Below are 20,180 nucleotides of genomic sequence, written 5' to 3'. Positions count from 1 at the left end.
CTTACATTGTGCCGTAGCAATAATAACCTAATTAACTCACCATACAAGATGGCCGAAACAATGACGTCCTCGACGCACAACACTGTTCATAATGTAATCTCTGTGTGACAATATTTACTCGAATGGTCCATCAGCAAGCAAAGTTTCCCACTTCTCGAATAGGGAAACGCTGGCGCCCAACATCGACCACCATAATTATTATTATTGGTCTTCAAGATAATTTGGGTGTAAATACGGTGATTTCCCTCCCGATTCCATTCCATATAATATATTTCGTTTTGAGCCACACTTCCATTATTTTTTCATGAATATGACACATGAGGATACCTGACACTTGGATTAATCTTCCTTGTACTTTTCACCACATTAGACACTATAAAATGGCCCCCAACGTGGTTAACCAATCAGGTCCATGGCACATACTCCTTAAAACCGGAACTTACCCCTCCCACTTCTTCCACCCGGTTCCAGCGGCGAAGGGTAGGTGCATACAGCGAAGCTCAGGCATTACCAAGTAAGTGGAATGTAGTTAGATAATGACACTGTTTTATCCTCTTAAACAGGGTTAGACTCAGCACGCTCTTTTGCTACAGTCTTAGCGGCATTGTACCACCATTAAGCCCGAACACGATGGCTAACCCGGGGAAAACACTACGCGGCTGTAATGTTGGTAACTATTGGTTTGGCTAGGCTAACCCTTCATCATACTCCATAGCCACAATACGATGGTTAACCCGGATGGAACGCCACGTTTTAGCAGCGTTTGAAACTACTAAATGACTCGGCTAAACGCATGTAATATTATTGAAAACATATTGTTGCGGAAACCAACGAGAAAAAATCTGGGTCACGCAACGTAGTTTATACAGCAGCACTGATCCAAAGAGCTTCCAGGGAAATTAATTTACTGCTAACAATTAGAATGATTTACAGCTAACACTTCAAGAATCACCGAGTGCAAACATGGCACAGTTACAGCAGTTACAACCGGCGAGGGGTTCCCGTTCCTCGGTTGACACGATCTACAGCACATCATTATAATTCTGGCACCCTAATTGTTTCGGATAATCCCGCTTTTACCCTCATGGCAATGCTTACTCCTCCCAGTAAGAGAGAAGGAGTCTATACTCCCCACGGGACTATTAACGGCTACCCTCTACCAAATCAGCTTCCACTTACCGCGTATAACACATTAAAGATGGTACAAAACAATTTTCCGGCATTTTCGGTCCATATATGTGTTATTGGTACAAATATTAGCATGGCCCTTCAGTAAATTCCGGCACACTAGGCCATACAAGACCCTATTTTTGACAACAAGCATGCCCTCATATCAGGCCCCAGAGTGGGTGTTAGTCATTCCTGCAGTTTACTAAAGACTACAAGACTCTATTTTGACAACAAGTATGCCCTCATTTCGGGACCCCAGAATGGGTATTAGTAATCCAGTAACCCTATAGTTTTCATAACCGTATTTATTGAGAGTTCAGGCAAGCATCAATACAGTTCTCCACAATCAGGAGGATACTGTCAGTAATATGCAGGTAGTAGCATGACCAAGAACCCAAAGTTTAAAAGCATTCCCCACCCCACCCCCTGCCCCACCAACCCCCCTAAACATACCCCAACACCCTTCCCCAACTACCCACCCCTTATCCCACCCTAACCCAGTGCACGTGTTCACAAGATAACAACGACAGATGGAAGGCAATGCATGTATAGGCACTTATATAGCGCACTCCTTACCCGGAGGGGTCCCAAGGCGCTTCGACCGCTGCGAAACCCTTCCTGGCTTCCCTGAGAGATGGTCCCTTAATGGGTATCTCCAGGGTGAGACCAGGCATCCCCGGCGGTCTGGTGGGGCCGTTAGTGAGGATGAGGCAAGCTAATGCCCAGAGTTGCCGAGTGTGATCGCTGATCAGAGTGGGCACCGAGGCGAGAGAATTATCGAGTCCGCTGACCCTGGTCCAGAAACCTGCCGCGCCGGGAATCGAACCCTGGTCCCGAGCCGTCCTCTGCTCTCGGGTCTGCCGCCTCTAACCAGTGAGCCACACTACCTCACTGCAGGTGTCGGTCAGCAACCTAAGTTCCAGGGTCCACATCCGGAGGTAGCACATATTCTATGTCAATCGGAGGGTCCAGGGTTAGCCCTCTGTAGTCCGCCCACCGCTTCCAAATTTTATAGTGTTTCCAGGGGCACCCCCTGGCCTCAAACACAGGTAGTTCCAGCCCCATGAGAAAGTCTAATCCCGCCTTCCAGGCGCTGGTTGGGGGGGCACGGTCACTCTTCCAAGCCTTTGCCAGATCCCGTTTAGCCACTACCAGTCCCAGTAACAAAAGATGTTGTTTGTAAATGTTGCCCCAAACGTTTTCCAGGACATGGAGGAGGCCCAGCCTAGGTGTATGAGGGAGGTCCCACCCCAGCACTTCCGACAGGCAGTTCCAGACCCCATTCCAAAATTGGGTCAGGCCCCCACAAGACCACACCGTGTGTAAGAGTGTCCCCCTTTCAGCTCCACACCTCAGGCACTCCGGGGCGGCAATAAGGCCCGCCCTCCACAATCGCTCCCTAGTGTAGTATGTCCTGTGAAGGTATTTAAACTGAATAAATCTGAGGCGGACTGCTATGGCAGCTCCACGGGGGATTCAAGGGCCTCACGCCAGTCATCCTCATCCAAGGGGCCAACATCAGTCTCCCAAGAGGCCTTCAGTGTCAGGAGAGAAGAGGAGCAATGCGTAACCAGGGAGCGGTATATTTGAGAAACCTTCTTGTCGCCCAAGTCCCCCATAAAAAGTTTGGCTTCAATGGGGCTAAAGTCGGGAAGTTGATCCATACCCACCAGGCTCGGGCCGAGGGCATGGCGGAACTGGAGGTACCTGAAGAATTGAGTCTTGGGCATATGAAATTCGGAGCTAAGGTCCTGGAAGGATTTAAGTGTAGTCCCGGTGAGGACATGGCCGAGGGAGGAAATTCCGATCGCGTCCCAGCCTCCAAAGCCTGACAGGGAAGCCAGTGCCGGAAGCAGTCCATTATTCCACAGCGGAGTCTTGGCGGTCAGCCTGCCCCACCAACCCATGCGGCGCAAAGCTTGTCTCCAAATCGCGAAGACCACCTGGGTGACCCGCGGCAGCTTCTTTCTCCGCCCGGCCGAGTATAGTAAAGTATGGAGCATGGCATCCCCCATCAGAGAGTGCTCTAATGCATAAGCCGGGTCACTATGATCCCCATACCACCACTCATTGAGCACCAGGAGGTGGGAGGCTTGGTAATAGGACAGAAGGTCAGTGGTAGCTAGGCCGCCACAGTATGTGGAGAGAAAGCATGTCCCCAGTGCCACCCTGGAGGTGCCCCCGGCCCACAAAAACCGGCCAAGCACTGAGTTAACACGACGGAACCACTGCGGGTCAATCCTGTGCGGGTGATTCTGTAGTTGGTAGAGAAGCCGTGGCAGGGCAACATCTTAAAAATGGCAGATCTACCATATATATTGAGGGGCATGCGTGACCAAGTCTTAACATCCATTTGAACTTTGTCCCACACCGGCTGCACGTTTCGGTCCCACGCCACCGTAGCCGAGGCCGATAGGAAGACGCCCAGATATTTCAGGCCTCCGACTGCCACCTGTAGGGCTGCGGCCCACGGGCATGTCACCGGTTCATCTCCCAGTACCCACAGGGTCGATTTGCGTGGATTGAGAAAGAGCCCCGACGCCTCGCCAAACTCCAGCATCATATCCAGTATGCGAGGGCCTGTGCGGTGAAGGTCGGTCATGATGAAAAGGACATCGTCCGCATACAAAGCGATACGATCTGAGAGTTCCGCCCCCCACACAAAGCCCCGATACAGTGCGTCCAGGCGCTCCCGTACGGCCAGTGGCTCCATGGCCAACGCAAAAAGATAAGGGGAAAGGGGACACCCCTGACGAGTGCCCCTGGCAATGGGGAACTTCTTGGAGATCGCCCCAGAGACGCGTACCGAGGCAGTTATGTCTGTATAGAGCAATTTCACATAGGAGATGAACACCGGCCCCAAGTTGAGAAGCGGCAGAACGGCAAAGAGATAGGTCCAGCTGACCGAATCGAACGCCCTATCAATGTCCGCGAGCAACAGCGCTGCCCGATCCCCGGTCGCCCCCACCGCGTCTATCGCGGCCTGTGCACACCGAATGTTGTGTCTCGTCGCCCGGTGTGGCATAAAACCCGCCTGGTCCGGGTGGACGAGGTCTGTAATATGCGGGAGCAGGCGGTTCGCCAACGCCTTGGCCAGGAGCTTGGCTTCAAAATTGATCAAGGATATTGGGCGATAGGACTCGTAGCGGTCGGGAGGCCTACCCGGTTTTTGGAAGACCACAATTTCGGCCTGGCGCCAGTCCGAGGGCAGGCTACCACGCTCCCGCGCCAGTTCCAACGCCCGCCTATAGTGCGGCCCAAGCTGCAAGTGGAATTTCTTATAGAATTCGCTGGGGAACCCACTCGGTCCCGGCGCCTTACCTACGTTAAGTTGACCCAATGCATCACCCAGCTCTTCTGCCGTCAGGGGGAGGTCTAAGGCTTCCCGGACCTCGTCGGAGACCGTGCGAGGAGGGACATCCACAAGGAACCCCTAAATCGCCTCGGGTGAAAGGCTCTCTCGAGAGGCGTACTGTTGCGCATAGTAGCGCGCGAAGCTCGCCGCAAGGACCGCAGGGTCCGTTATTACCGCTCCTGCCTCGTCCGTAAGCCCAGGCAAGGTGATCGGTTGCATCGTTTGCTGACAGAGCCTATGAAGCATGGTGCAGGACTTGTCTCCCCATTGGTACACCCTGCTCCGAGTAGCCAACCACGCCTGGCGAGCCTCATCCATCAACACCGAAGCGTAGGATTGCTGCGCTTGTAGAAGCAGTCGCAGCGCCCTGTCATCACCCCCTCCCCGGTAACGCGTCTCCAGCACCCCCACCCGCTCTGCCGCTGTAACAATGCTCTCCTGCCGAAGCGGGCGCGCAGAAGCACACCAGGCAATGTCAACACTTCTCAGGGCGGGCTTCATGGCTTCCCATACCGTCACCGCGTCAACCCCCTCCGTGAGGTTGTCCTGCTAATAATGGGCGATTGCACTGCGCAGATGCTGGGTGTAGGCCGGTCGCTGCAGATGCCACGAGGACATCCGCCACCGGAGCAGTTGGCGTGCCTTGCACAGGTCAATCTGTACCGCTACTGGGGAGTGGTCGGACAGCCCGCGAGGCCGGATCGCAGCCCCCTTCACCCTGTCAAGGAAGGCCCCCGGCACGAACACACAATCCAAACGTGAGAGGGAACCATGCACTGCTGAAATATATGTGTATTCCCGCTCCCTGGCATGCAGATGCCTCCACGCGTCCACCTATCCCAGTCCATCAATCAGTGCATTCAGCCGCGTGGGCAAGGCCGCAGCCGCGACCCCCTGCATCCTCTGCCTGTCCGGACTCACATCCACAACATCATTCCAGTCACCTCCAATCACTGCTAGGGAGTGGGGAATCTCAGTCCACAAGTCAAACAGTTTCTCCGCCAGGGACCACTGCAGCGGGGGAGGGGCGTACACACTGCCAAACACCACCGGTTCTGCTCCAATCCTCCCCTGCACAAATACATACCGACCCTGGGGATCAAGCCAGTGACGCTCATGAGTATATGACAGCCGTCTGTGAACAAGAATGGCCACCCCCCTCGAGCCCCTGGTGAACCCGGCATGGAATACCTGATGGAAGCCACACCGCTGTAAACTCAAAGCTTTAGTACCCAACATGTGTGTTTCCTGAAGGAGCATCACATCAGCCAAATCCCTTTTGCCACAGCGTAGCACAGCCCCACGCTTGATCTTGTCCAACAGCCCCTGGACATTCCAGCTCAAAATTCGCATAGAGGCACTAGCTTGTACTGGTCGCGGGATGTCAACCATTGTCTCGATGAGCAAGTCTCTGCGACCTCCAAGACCCGACCCAGGTCTCCAACACCATACTAGCATATATCGCAAGAATCACGTGCACCCCACTCAGAACAACCCCAACCCCCTTCGCCCCCCTCAACCAGCTCGACCCCCAAACAACCCAACACCCCAGCCCCACCCCCCACCCCTATACCTCAGAGAACATTGAAGTATCTGTTGCGGCATGGGGAGCTTCAGGCCCAGAACAGAGCGCCTATAGCCAACCATACCAATGGATCCCAACTATTCCCCCCACTAACAGGGCACGCCCCCAGGACCACCCCCCAACCCCAAGAGGAGTAGGCAGCCCACAAACAGTGCCCCGAACCCCAATCCCACAAGCATCTGGTTCACATGTAAGGCACAGCAAAAATATACCAGCCCCCTGAGGGCCCTCAAGCCCTGCCAAAACATAAGTCCATACTGCACCAGTCAATGTCTGCTCCACCATCAAGGTCCGGTCTGCCACAGAGTACATCAATGGACCAAAGGCAATCGACAAGTGCCAATGTTATAGAATGATCAGGATTCCTTGCCAGATTGGTCCGTGTCGGGCTGCTTGTTCCCCAAGAGGGGGTCTCGGGACAAGGACCTCCGTCGTGAGCGGGACTTCCGATGGCGTTTCCCTTTACCGGGTGGGTCGCTCCTCTCCTGGGATGAGCTGCGCGAGGGTCCAGAGCTCAGCCCCGGCTGGGCGTTCGGTCGGATCTTGACTGTCTCATCCGTCCACTGGAAGACGGCCTCCGGAGAGTCAAAGAAGTGAGTCCTGGAATTGAAGATCGCCCGAAGACGGGCCGGATAGAGCAGCGATTTGGCCATCGCCGCCAGGAAGGAGTGTCGCTTCTGCTGGACCTGCTTGGTGTAGTCCGGGAAAATCATAATTTTGTGGATGTCGAACAGCAAAGTCTCTTTGAGCCGTGCTTCCCGGAGTATGACATCTCTGTCGTGAAAGTTCAGGATTTTGGCAATGATTGGCCGAGGCCGCTCCCCCGCCGGTGGTTTCTGCGTCAGGGCTCTATGTGCACGCTCCACCACAAAGCAGCGCGACAGGGTGTTCGGGGGAAGCCAGCCCTCCAACCACCGTGCCAGGAAGGCATCCATGGGTCCCTACTCGCAATCCTCCGGAAAGCCGACAAAGCGCAGGTTATTCCGTCGCGCCCGCCCCTCTGCATCTTCAACGCGAAGCGCCAGGCCCTTCTGAATCCTTTCCATGTCTGCCACCTTCTTTTTAAGGGTGCCGACATCGCCTTCCACCTCTGCGACCCTGGTCTCTGTCTCTGTGATGCGGGCGACCGCGTTGCGGAGATCTTGACGCAGCAGCATCACATCGGCACCGACCGCGCCAATCTTCGCATCCAACATGTCGCGGGACTGCGTGATGGCCGCCATCAGAGCCGCGTTGTCCGGTCCAGCACTCTGGCCACCCCCGGCAGTTCCCGCGCCTCCTCCGGGGCCAGTGAACTTATCGATGGGCCCCTGCTTGGTGGCGCCCGTGCCGCCCCCGCCTCTAGTCATGGCCCCGGCAGCTGCGGCGGGGCGACACACACCCAGATAGGAGTTCTCGACACCACACACCTAGATTGTCCACCACTCGGGCCAAGACCGGGGTATCCGGGTCTCGCCAGGCACTGCGCTTCACCCACCTGCCACCAGCACGCCAGGTTACAACAAGCAGACACACCGGGTGGGACACCGGACTCCAGTAGCAGAAGCAGCGGCCCGCTCAGCACCCTACTGTCCCAGGGCTCCGCCGATCCACGCCAGCCGTCTCCGCCGTCCCCAGGCCGCCGGGTACCTCGCCACCGCCGATGAGCAGGCACAATGGGGGCCCGAGGCCGCGGCACCCAGGCAAGGCCGCTACTCCAGGGCGTAGCAGCCGCCAATCTCTGGCCTAGAGTCAAGGGGGCTAGAGGGGCGCCGACACGCCGCCGTCCACGCCGCCGATTCGGCGGAAACCAAGGGCACAGCCAGTCCGCCGGATTAGTACCCCCTGGGGCCTCACCACAGGGCCCTCCGCTGTCCACAAACCGGGCTGGGTGCTTCCCTGCACCCGCCGGTAAGACACCGTCGGCTCCGCTACCACACTGCCACCGGTAGTACGGGGGGATCCGAATCGCCTCCGGGTCCGCGAAGTTTTCTCATAGGGTCGCCGCCCCGCGACCCCCAGCTGCTCCGCCGGGTGTGCTAGCGGCAGGATGTTCTGTCGTCCCTCCTCCGGCGACCCCGGAGCAGTCAAGCGAGCTCGGCCGCACGCAGACCGCCCGGCGCCCAGAGCCAGCCGGCGGGCGGGGCAAAAATTGAGATCCCAGCTCACCACGCGGCGAGCAGGCCCAGCGGGCGCCGCCACCAACAGCCGGTCCAGGCACGATCCGGGGCCCCAGCAACCACACCAACGGGCGCCTCCGGTCTCCAGCAGTCTCCACAACCTCTGCAAGGGGAGTGAAGGGTTCAGGGCCAGGATAATTAGGCGGATAAGTAGCGGGCTGGCAGGAGCTCTACAGAGCCGCGTCCGCCATCTTCGCCCTCGAAGCCACGCCCCCAGTAACCCTATAGTTTACTAAAACTTTTTATACCAACTGTCTCTCTAGTCCTATATCTCACTACCATAACCTCACATTTCTTAACGTTCTCTAACACTGTACTATGTGGACTCACTATATTTTAGTAATGTCCTAAAGTATAACACTGTTGATAGACACACCCTTGACAGTAGATTGTAATCACCACCAAGTCAATGTGTATATATACAGGTCACAAGGCACTAAGATTTTTCCCTATACATAGCCTTGTGGTGGAAGATCTCCCTGAAGCTTTACCCGCTGGACACTGTCGTTGTCTGATTGTTTTTAACTTTAGGTGAGTTTTGAATAACTGCGAGTTATGAATACCAAATTGGTATTCTAATTTTATTCCAATGTTTTTATATATTCTCACATGCCACTCTCACTGAATTTCCACATCTGAGAGTGCCTGATACACTTGTGCAATGGTGTTGTGACACGCCTGACTCTCACTGGCATGCGAAACGTACAAGTATTACAGCCACTGATGCACCTGTTGTCAATCTGTTTGTGACATGCTCTCCCTCTTCCTTCAACAGGTACTGACAATCACAACTAGAAGAAGGGTAATATAGTATTGCTTTTCCCTTCACCCATTAGTGTGGTAGCCATATGAGCATACATACACCGCACTCTAGGGTATCAGTGTAGACAGTTGCTTGCACCATTAGATACTTGCTAATTAGTCATCTGGGTCCTGAAGAATCGCTAGTTAAACTTCACAGTAGCGAGAAACATGTTGACCGGACTATAAAAAAATTCTAGATGATAGCTGGAAACATTATTTTCCATCACTCTCCTCTAGAAAAATCGTTTTTTAACTAAAGCAGTGGCCCTCCTGAATAAAGTATTCCTGTTACCACTAGCTTTATTTTAACTCACTACATCACGTCTACCCTTTAGTTCTGGCCCCATACCTGCACTTCATCCATACGGCTGTTGGAAAAAGATCTCCGCCAAAGAGCCCCTCTACGAGGTGTTGCCCGTTGGGTATTGCACCGCCGACCCAACGAGGAGCAGGCCCAAATGATGAAGCATGACACCTGAAAGGGTGTGTGAGGGCATTAAATCCAACAAAATTGATTCCCAGGGTTACCTCCTGGTTACCCTGCCTTAAATCATCTGCATCATAGACTGTATCATTTTCTTTCCTCCCTTAGGAACAGCACGACAAATTTTGGTATAGACAGAATGGGGCATCCCATTGAACGATGGGCTGCACACGATGTCATTTTATGCTGATGACTTGCTGTTGTACATGTGAGACCTTAACGCTGTGCTGCCGGAGATATCAGAATTGTTTTGTAGATATCAGGCAGTATCGAGCCTCAGGGTAAACTGGGCGAAATCAGGCGCTTACTCCTTTTGCGAGGATGTAGCTGAGCTGAAATAAGGATAGACGGAACCGCACTTGACTGGTATCGGACCACGTTCAGATACCTAGACATATATGTCTACAGATCCCCAGTGGATATATTAGCTGGGGGAGATGCCATCTCCTCAATAAGATCACAAGTGTAATTTTGGAAGACCTTGCCGCTCAATGTGATGAGCTGTGTCACATTGACCAAAATGATAGTATTACCCAGCTTATTGTACTATTTTGCAAACCTTCCGGATTATGTCCCAGTGAGGATTTTTAGAGAATTGGAGGGATTGGCACGGGGTCTGATTTGGAATGTGGGGGACCTAGGGTAGCATTGCAGAAATTGTATGCACCCCCGGAAAGTGGGGACTTAGCAGTTCCGCACCTGGAACTATATTACCTAGCGGCGCAACTACAGTGGGTTGCGCAATGGCTCAGTGCAGGAACCTGGCAGACACAGCAACTGACATGACAACTTGGACACAAGCACGGATCTGTGGACTGTTCCACAGCGCTAGCGAAACTCCCTCGTCCGTCCCAGATTCATGTTGATCTTGCGCATAGGTGCTATAAGAGGAGCCTTTACCTCACAAAAGACGTGATCCCGTATGCCCCGGTACTACCACTTCTCGGGACGCCCAGAGGTAGGGACCATATAACGGATGTATCACTGACATCCTGGGTGGAGGTGGGGTTAGAGACACTAGGGGACCTATATGCAGACGGTATATTACTACCATTTGAGACATTGTCGACTGATAGTGGTTTGCCGGTAGGCCAATTCATCCTTCATGCAGCCATTACGTGGACATACACACTAGCATGGGGTGATTTAACTAACGAGCTGCCGACACATCAGTTGCTGCAGTACGTACATGTAATGGGAGAGGGGTCACATGTGATACATTGGCTGGTTCAGACTTTGCTTGCCCATGTACTGAAGCCACTGCAAAAACACCGCACATACTGGACTGAGAATAGAGGTCACCCCTGGACTGATAAAGAATGGGAACGTATTGTAGCTGGCGCCACACATGTACTACGGAATGCGCGATTAAAACTTATACAAACCTACATATTGCACAGGGCGTATCTTTCACCGGACAAAATAAATATTTTAACGTCAACACTTCCGAATGCCCAGGGTGCCACCTCCTAGGTGCGGATCTATTACACATATTATGGTCTTGCCCCCTGCTTACACACTACTGGCGTAAAATATCGGAAACTCTCGCCAGCTGTACTGACGCTGAGTTACCTATTACATTTAAGTTTGCATACTGGGGTTGTACAAGAGAACTAAGGTTAACAAGGTGAGATCCAGTTTCTGGGACCTGGGCTTCATAACAGCGAAGAGCCTCATAACTAAAAGATGGAAACACAAGGACCCACCGGAGGCACTGCATTGGGTCAAATCCCTTGAAGCATGGGCAATAGTGGAGAGCACCACCCTCCATAGGGAAGAAATTGCAGGGCTGCATAAGTATCCCATCGCACAGATCTGGGATGGTATGCTTAGAAAAATCACACACCTCAACGCCGCACTTCAGCCGGCCCCTGAGCAACAGACTGGACTAGAGACTTAAAGAGGCACCTGAGGGTAGACGATACAATGTCTTTCTACATCACTGTAACTGTTGCTGTTGGATTAGGTGAGGCCCCCATATTATTCAGTGGCATTGTATGGGCATAGCGCCTAATCAGTGTCATTCTTCTCAAAAAGAAGAGAAACACTAAAAGTGGCATGTTACTCCATAGGTGGCGGAAGTGGTGGCCCACACCCTATACCAACGTGATAGCCTAGCTATGATTGCGATCACCTGACACACTGAACGCTTGCCACATACCAGTCCGGTCATTTCATGTCCCCCTTTTTGTTTGAATTTAGTATGTGTTGTTGTTAGATGTTATTGCTTTGTTATAGAAATTAATACCTAAATGTACAGGCTCGACATTTGCATGTATGTCGTGTCACTTGCTTATGAAACGCTGCCCGCCTCTATTAAAAGGCTGAGGCCAGTTATGTATAGCCTTGATATACATATATTGTTGTTTTTAAGTATTACTGTATACTATCAGAAGACCGCTACTCCGGCCCTCCATTGGAAATGGCAGATTGTGCGGGCTGTAGGAGACCTAGGTGACCTATAAACACACGTGTAACATTATGCCACAACTGAACAAGACACGGAACTAATGAGACGGTAATATCCTGATTTTATATGTATAATGCTGTCAAGTAACTGTTAATGTAACTGTAGAGAAATATAGGTGGATGCCTTTAAACTATTGTATTGCAAAACATAACAAAACTTTAATAAAGATATTTTTAAAAAATTTAAAAAATCGGTGAATAGGGGTTCATAGCCCCGGGGGCCTGTAGATGAAGGTGCCGCAGAGTGTGGTGTTGGGGTTGGTCTGGAGCTGGAAGTGGAGGTGTTCCATGGTTACCATCAGGCCATTAGAGTGCATCGTCAGTCGGAGTGTGCTTTTGTAGACAATCGCAATGCCTCCTCCGGGGCGCTTCAGGTGGTCAGTGTGGGTGAGTTTGTAGCCGTCGTGGATGGTGATGGCAATGTCCGGTCCGGAGCAGAGGTTGGTCCAGGTTTCCGTGAAGAAGGCGATGTCTGAAGAGGTGGCGTTGAGGAGGTCTCAGATTTCTGTTGCTTTATGTGGAGGGACTGCACCTTGAGGAAGATGCAGTTGAGCCGGTCAACTGCACTGTTGGTTGGCTGGGCAGAAGGTGCATTTGCGGTTTCGACAGGCGCAGGGTGCAAGAGAATTCTACAGTATTGCTAGATGGCAGGCGGTGTGGCATCCATGGTTGATGGCGAGGAAGGTGTTGGTGTCGTGGCGGTGGAGGGTCGGAGAGGACGGATCCTTGGTGCTGGGTGTGGTCCAGGGGCGCCCACTCCACTGGCTCCCTATCGAGGCTAAACGCAGTGCCATTGGGATAAGCTGGCCCCATGCATTGCTGTAGTTGTGTCATGCTTGTGACACTACTGCAGCAATGTGTGACTTTAGAGCTGACAGTTATGTCAGGATTCCAGACGTATCTGTCATTGATTGCAACATTGAGCGCCGTACATTGAATACAGAGTCTACATGGTGTTCCAAGGAGGGCACAGTAAAAGGTGTTGCAAAACTGTTTTGTCGTAGGGATGCAACACTTTCCATGAATGGGGTCCAGGAATGCGCCCTATCTTATTGATAGGGCGCATCCCTGAGCTTTTGTTTTGGTGCAGGGCAGCTCCTTGCAACGCTGTCCAGCACCCAAATATCTTATATGTGGACCCAAGTGTTTTAACCAATTTTAAGACCAGCTATTTGTTGGTCTTAAAAAAACTGCCTCTAATTTGACTTAGCAGCAGTTTTGGGGGGTTATCGCCGGACAGGAATTTAGTTGTAATCATCGCGAAGTGGGGTTAGCGTCAGTTTTTGCACCGGAACGCCTATCTTGCATCTCATTTTCGTTAAGTTCCTGCTAACAGATGTGGCATGTGAAATTAATGTTTATGCTGGAAAAGTGCTGCTAACTGCAGTTAGCGGCAACTTGTGAATATGCCGGGGAAAAAAGTCACCCTAATCAAAAAATTGACACTACTGCGGTGTTAAGATCTTGTAAATATACCCTTTAGTATGGATTATCCGAGGAATCATGGGGCATATTACCAAGCAATAGCGATAATTATCGCTATTGCTTGGTTAGAGACAAAAATTTACCGCAGCACTGCGGCGCTTTTTACCGCAAATAAACCTTGGTATTACCAAGGTTTAACGCAAATGCGGTAAAAATCGCCGCAAAGCATGAATATCGCTGAAAAGTCAGCGATATTCATGCATTAGCAAGCTAATGCTCTTAGCCATGTTATCCACCTCCCATTGGATAACATGGCTAAGAACTGATCAGGGCAGGTGTTAGCTTTTGGAGATATTCCCGCTTAGCACGAATATCTCCAAAAGTTGGTAATAGGAGATAGCGATGTTAGCCACTGTTTTCAGTTGCTAACATCTTGGCACGCCCACTTTGCATCTCATTAGTGATAAATATCACTGACATGCAAAGTGGGGCCCAAGATGGTCGCTATCTCCTACTAGCTGTTGCTAACTGGTGTTAGCGGCAGCTAGGTAATAGGGAGATAATTTTATCTCCGCTTTCTTGGCTTTTAAAGCCAATAAAGCGGAGATAAACCCCCTTGATAATATGCCCCAAAATTATCTCCCTATTAGCAACAGGGTGCTAACACGCAAATTTGCATGTTAGCACCCTTTTTCTCTACGCTTCCCCTTGCATCTCTAATGAGATGCAAAGGGGGCGTTCCAGAGAAAAATAATAGGAGAAATGTTGTTAAGCGACATTTCTCTTATTATCAAGGATTTCGCTAACCCTGTTAGTGATAAAAAAAGCAGTGCTAACCGCGGTTAGCACTGCTTTTTTACACCTGGGGGCATATTATCAAGGGGGTTTATCTCCACTTTTTTGGCTTTAAAAGCCAAGAAAGAGGAGATAAAATTATCTCCCTATTACCAAGCTGTCGCTAACACCAGTTAGTGACAGCTAAAAGGAGATAGCGACCATCTTGGGCCCCGCTTTGCATGTCAGTGATATTTATCAGTAATGACATGCAAAGTGGGCGTGCCAAGATGTTAGCGACTGGAAACAGTCCCTAACATCGCTATCTCCTATTACCAACTTTTGGAGATATTTGCGCTAAGCGCGAATATCTCCAAAAGCTAACACCTGCCCTGAGCAGTTCTTAGCCATGTTATCCAATGGGAGGTGGATAACATGGCTAAGAGCATTTGCTCGAAAATGCATGAATATCGCTGACTTTTCAGCGATATTCATGCATTGCGGCCGTTTTTTATCGCATTTGCGATAAACCTTGCTAATAGCAAGGTTTATCTGCGATTAAAATCGCCGATGTGCGGCGCTAATTTTTGTCTCTAAACAAGTTAGAGACAAAAATTATCGCTAGTTGTTGGTAATATGCCCCCTTATCTCCACTTTCTTGGCTTTTAAAGCCAAAAAAGCGGAGATAAATCCCTTGATAATATGCCCCTACAAGACTTAAGAAAAGGGACTGCTGTTCAGAGAATCAATGTTGCTGAGAAGAACTATTGCTGAAAAAGCCAGGGGGCATATTATCAAGGCCAGGCGATACATTATCGCCGCTTTTATCGGCAGGAAACTGCCGATAAAGCGGCGATAATGGCCTTGATAATATGCTCTATGAATTCCAATCGAAGCCCATGTTAAATGTGAACACATCTAACATGGGCTTCGATTGGAATTCTTAGAGCATATTATGAAGGCCATTATCGCCGCTTTATCGGCAGTTTCCTGCCGATAAAAGCGGCGATAATGTATCGCCTGGCCTTGATAATATGCCCCCAAGTTTTTAATCCCTTGCGGAACTTAACCAAATCAGGGGTATATTATCTAGGGGGTTTATCTCCGCTTTTTTGGCTTTAAAAGCCAAGAAAGCGGAGATAAAATTATCTCCCTATTACCTAGCTGTCGCTAACACCAGTTAGCGACAGCTAGTAGGAGATAGCGACCATCTTGGGCCCCACTTTGCATGTCAGTGATATTTATCACTAATGATATGCAAAGTGGGCGTGCCAAGATGTTAGCGACTGGAAACAGTCTCTAACATCGCTATCTCCTATTACCAACTTTTGGAGATATTCACGCTAAGCACGAATATCTCCAAAAGCTAACACCTGCCCTGAGCAGTTCTTAGCCATGTTATCCAATGGGAGGTGGATAACCTGGCTAAGAGCATTAGCTCGGTAATGCATGAATATTGCTGAATTTTCAGCAATATTCATGCATTGCGGCGATTTTTATCGCATTTGCGATAAACCTTGGTAATACCAAGGTTTATTTGCGGTAAAAATCGCCGCAGCGCAGCGGTAAATTTTTTTCTCTAACCAAGCAATAGCGATAATTATCGCTATTGCTTGGTAATATGCCCCTCAGTTTCCAACTTCATCCTCACAGGCAAGGTATTCCACATTTTGGTGGCCAGATGCGAAAAGGAGCGGCCGCCCATCTTCGCCAGCCTAAATCTAGGAACGACAAAGTCTCCCTTACCTGCAGATCTAAGGGTACGGCTAGGAGTATAGGCATGAATAAGACTTTGAAGGTATTTGGGGGTAGAGCCCTGTTTAATCTTAAAAATATAGCATAAAGCCTTAAACTTGGTCTATTTTTAATCTCTAGCCAATGCAGATCGCGAAGGGCTGGGAGTGCGGATGCTTTCCTGGGAACATTGCGTAGCAGCCGTGCGGCTGCGTTTTGGAGTTTTCTCAACGTAGCCAGATCAGCACCAAGGTACAGGACATTCCCGTAGTCCAGACGGGATGTTATCAAAGCCTGGACCACAGTCCTTTGGGTGGTGGTCGGAAGCATCCACAAGATTTTTTGGAGCCATTTGAGGGTGGCAAAACAAATGGCAGCAACTTTGACAGCCTGTTGTCGCATCGTAAGTTTCTCATCAATTAAAAATCCGAGATTGCGATCCGCTGCTGCTCCAGGACCCAGTGGGATTCCCACATCCTCTGGTCCTTCAGAATCAACTAACATTCATGGGGGCTTATTTACAAGGTCTTTGCGCCACCCGTACGTCACTTTTCCCATGTTAAAAATGACGTAAAAGTGGCGCAAGGGGCTCGTAAATAAGCCCCATGGTTTGGGCTCTCTCAGGAGACATGAACAAATTGAGGGCCTTTCATCGACTGCTGCCGAATATATACAACATGCTTGGGCTCCATCCACCCGTAAGAGATATTCTGCAGCAAGGACGGTTGGATGGATTGGTGCCTTCAACGACAGGTGGATCCCGTGGGATCTGATTTGAAGGAGATTTCGAATTTTTTGTCCAACTGTGCAGATTCAGGTCTTTATTATAGATCGGTGAATAATTTCAGATAAGCTTTATCAGCTGGACACAATCATATTTGATGGTGTGTAAGTTAATGGAAGGTATCATGGTCGCTCGTCCACCGAGACCCAGATACACTACGTTATGGGATGTGTTTAAAGTTCTCTCATTATTAGAATCCTGGCCTGACAATAAAGATTCATAGCTGAAACAATTATCAACAAAACTCACCATGGTGCTATGTCTTATATCCTGTCATAGAGTTTCCAATGTGCTTGTGTTAGACCACAGCTTTCCAAACTTTTCATGTTGGTGACACACCTTTTTGTGAAAAAATGTTCAGGGACACGGTAATGCGAGCGAGCGAGCCCAAACCACCTAAGGGGGGTCAGGCCCCACACCCCACACACACACACACCCCACACACAAGCCCCCACACACACACCCACAATCCTACACACACACCCCACATCCTCACTCACACACACAACCCCACACAACCCCACACACACAACCCCACACAACACCACACACACACACAACCCCACGCAACCCCACACACACACAACCCAACACACACAACCCCACACACACACACACAACCCCACATATCCCCCCACACACACCCCCCTCACACACACACACAACCCCACACATACCCACACAACCCCACACACACACACACAACCACCCCCCCCACACACACACAACCCCACACACAAAAAAATGCAAGTGTCCGTCTGTAACACAACTGGTGCTCATGTAAAGCGCTCTGATACCTTTGGCTCTAGTTTCCTCAACAAAAAAAGTTTGGCAAAAGCTGCTTGGTAAAGCGTTATGGATGTTTTCTACCATTATTTATCAACGCAATTGCTTTCTTAGAATTACTTCACTTGGCTACACTGATGGTCAATTGGTCCCCAAACTACATTCACTTAAGAATCACCTGTTTGAGTTCTTTGAAGCCCTGGAGAGAAATCAATATGAGGTTTCATAAAAACAATAGTTTCTACTGAGTGCTGATATGTATTTCATCCGTAGCCTCCAGGAGCACATGGGTGTAAGTGTGTGTGTGAGTTTCGGGAAACCTACAGTACCACAGAGTGCAACACCATACAATAGAATACAATACTATCTATACTACTATTATAAAGAGAGAACTTGCACCTTTTGGCCAGGTAAACTCGGGAACCACAGCACCAATCACAACACCCAATACAGCGTTGGAAAGGGCAGTTGAAGCAGAACGACATAGGCTAATGCAGATGCCCACCATATACATTTAGGGGCAGATTTATGTTAACTGGCGCATCCCCAGGGATGCGGCAGTTAACATGCGCCACAGCTCCGCCAGCCATGGTGCGCCGCATTTATAATGCGGCGCACCATGGTGCAAAAACGGCACAGATGCGTGACACATCTGTGCCGGAAATGTGGCGCATTGCTGGAGTTGTGTCGCAAGCGCGACGCAGCTCCAGCAAGGCTCGGGGTTGCCCCATTTTAACAATGCTGCGTCAAGACCTACGCCTGCTTCAAGCAGGCGCAGGCTTTTGACGCAGCATTGGCTTAAAAGTGACTGAGTGAAATCTCATAGATTTCACTCAGCCACTTTTGCGAGGCGCACCTGCCCCGGAACGCCCACCCTGCGCCGGAACGCCCACAAGTGACGCAGGGCTTTACAACTTGACGCATCTGCCTAGATGCGTCACGTTGTAAATCGTTCGTAGGGATGCGCCACGTTGACGCCGCCTTGCGTGACGCAACAGCGGCGTAAACGTGGCGCAAGGGCCTCATAAATCTGCCCCTTAAAATGTAAAAGAACCGTGCCAGCAAAGTAGTCCCTTGTGGGCGTGTCTGCATTGTGCTGTGGGTGTGTGCTGGGGGCGTGACAATCGCTGGGGACATTCCGTCACGAGTGTTGTTTTTTCTTCCCAGGTTCTATACATTCCTGCTCCCTTTAAATAGTATTTCAGTGGAGGTCCCATTCTCTTAGAACCACCCCAAGCACAGTTATGGGCAAAAATACAACTAAAAGGCCCTTCAAAGCATTATGGGATAAGCTTAGCATAATTTTTAGCATTCATGAAAGGGTTTCAATGTTTTTGAATTTTACTCATCAGGGACATCTTGGGACGACGAGCTGAACTGCAGCTTGGTGTATAATATTATAAATGCTATTGCATTTGCCTCATCAGGGACATCTAGGGACTGCGAGATGTACTGCAGCTTGATATATAATATTTTAAATTCTATTGCATTTGCATCATCAGGGACATCTAGGGACATGAGGTGAACTGCAGCTTGATGTGTAATATTTTAAATGCTATTGCATTTGCCTGGTAATATGCCCCAATGTTTTTACCGATTTAAGAGTGAATCAGTGGGACTCATCAGGACCGGGTGCAAAATATAGAGGCATAAAGTAAACCCTCATTAGAATACAGAGAAATTACATCTGTTCTTTTAGATAGTTGTCCTGAACCCTCCAGGTAGAAACATAATGAAGTTGGACAGACTGATGAGAGCAGTTAGTTGTTCGGCGGAAAAAGAGCTCCTCAGACATGTGCGCGAGACAACTTTATCGTCATTCTGTCAAGGCCGACATTTGACCCCAATCTGTCATGGCCGCTTGCTAGCCAAATATCTTCCCGGTTTTAAGTCTTTCAACCAGATCCAGCATGGACGCCACGCCTCTCATTCCAGTGACGTCCAAACCAATGGCGAGCCATTCTAAACCAGTGAGGTGTTTGGTTTGTCGGATCTCAAGCAGGGCGTGGCCGCGGTACTAATATTTGCATATTTTCTGTGCAATGCCATGGACTTCTTTTCTTTGTTTTTCTTTGTTAAATTGTCAATAATAACTTATTTTAGTACCCTCAGATCTTTTACTCCTTTCCATTTCAATCAACAATTAATATATCATAGTGGACCTATTAAAATTAGGTATTTGTTAGCGCTACCATGTGAAATTGCACTTAAGATATTTAGAATAGCTCTTTACTATTTGTCTAGAAGGTTTCTCATAAAATGAAGCCGCCACACTGTAAATGAAAGATATGAAGAAAGTCTTAAGGTCTGATCTAGAACGGTTGGAACGCTGAAGAATGATATTGTGTCATTAGGATCTTGATATGAAACTCATTTTAAAAAGTAGTGGGAAATGATTTCACGGTCCATTAATGGATGTCTTATTATGCTACTCAATAGTGGGTGTTGCCAGCAGATTTTATATAGACGAGTACAGTGAGGTTCGTTGTTGATTGCCGAAAAGTGCCCAATTAATTTTAGCTTGTTTTGTTAACTGGATTTTTTAATTCCAGGTTACCTCCGTTCTAGATTTGCTGCTAATTAGAATGCTTTGCGAGAAGTTGTCCCTCCAGCGGTAAATAAATGATTGCAACGAGCTAAAAGTTCAACAA

The 20,180-nt window shown here is 49.8% G+C and overlaps 1 pseudogene; it reads left to right on the top strand.

Annotated features, from left to right (window-relative positions):
• The first annotated feature begins 19,746 nt into the window (after positions 1 to 19,746).
• Positions 19,747 to 19,799, top strand: LOC147746987 (U7 small nuclear RNA; annotated as a pseudogene).
• Positions 19,800 to 20,180: the final 381 nt, after the last annotated feature.

Source organism: Lissotriton vulgaris, chromosome 1_1 (genome assembly GCF_964263255.1).
Source record: "Lissotriton vulgaris chromosome 1_1, aLisVul1.2, whole genome shotgun sequence".
NCBI classification, from domain to species: domain Eukaryota; kingdom Metazoa; phylum Chordata; class Amphibia; order Caudata; family Salamandridae; genus Lissotriton; species Lissotriton vulgaris.
The sequence above is the reverse complement of the archived record's forward strand: the minus strand, read 5'-3'. Positions and strand labels throughout refer to the sequence as shown.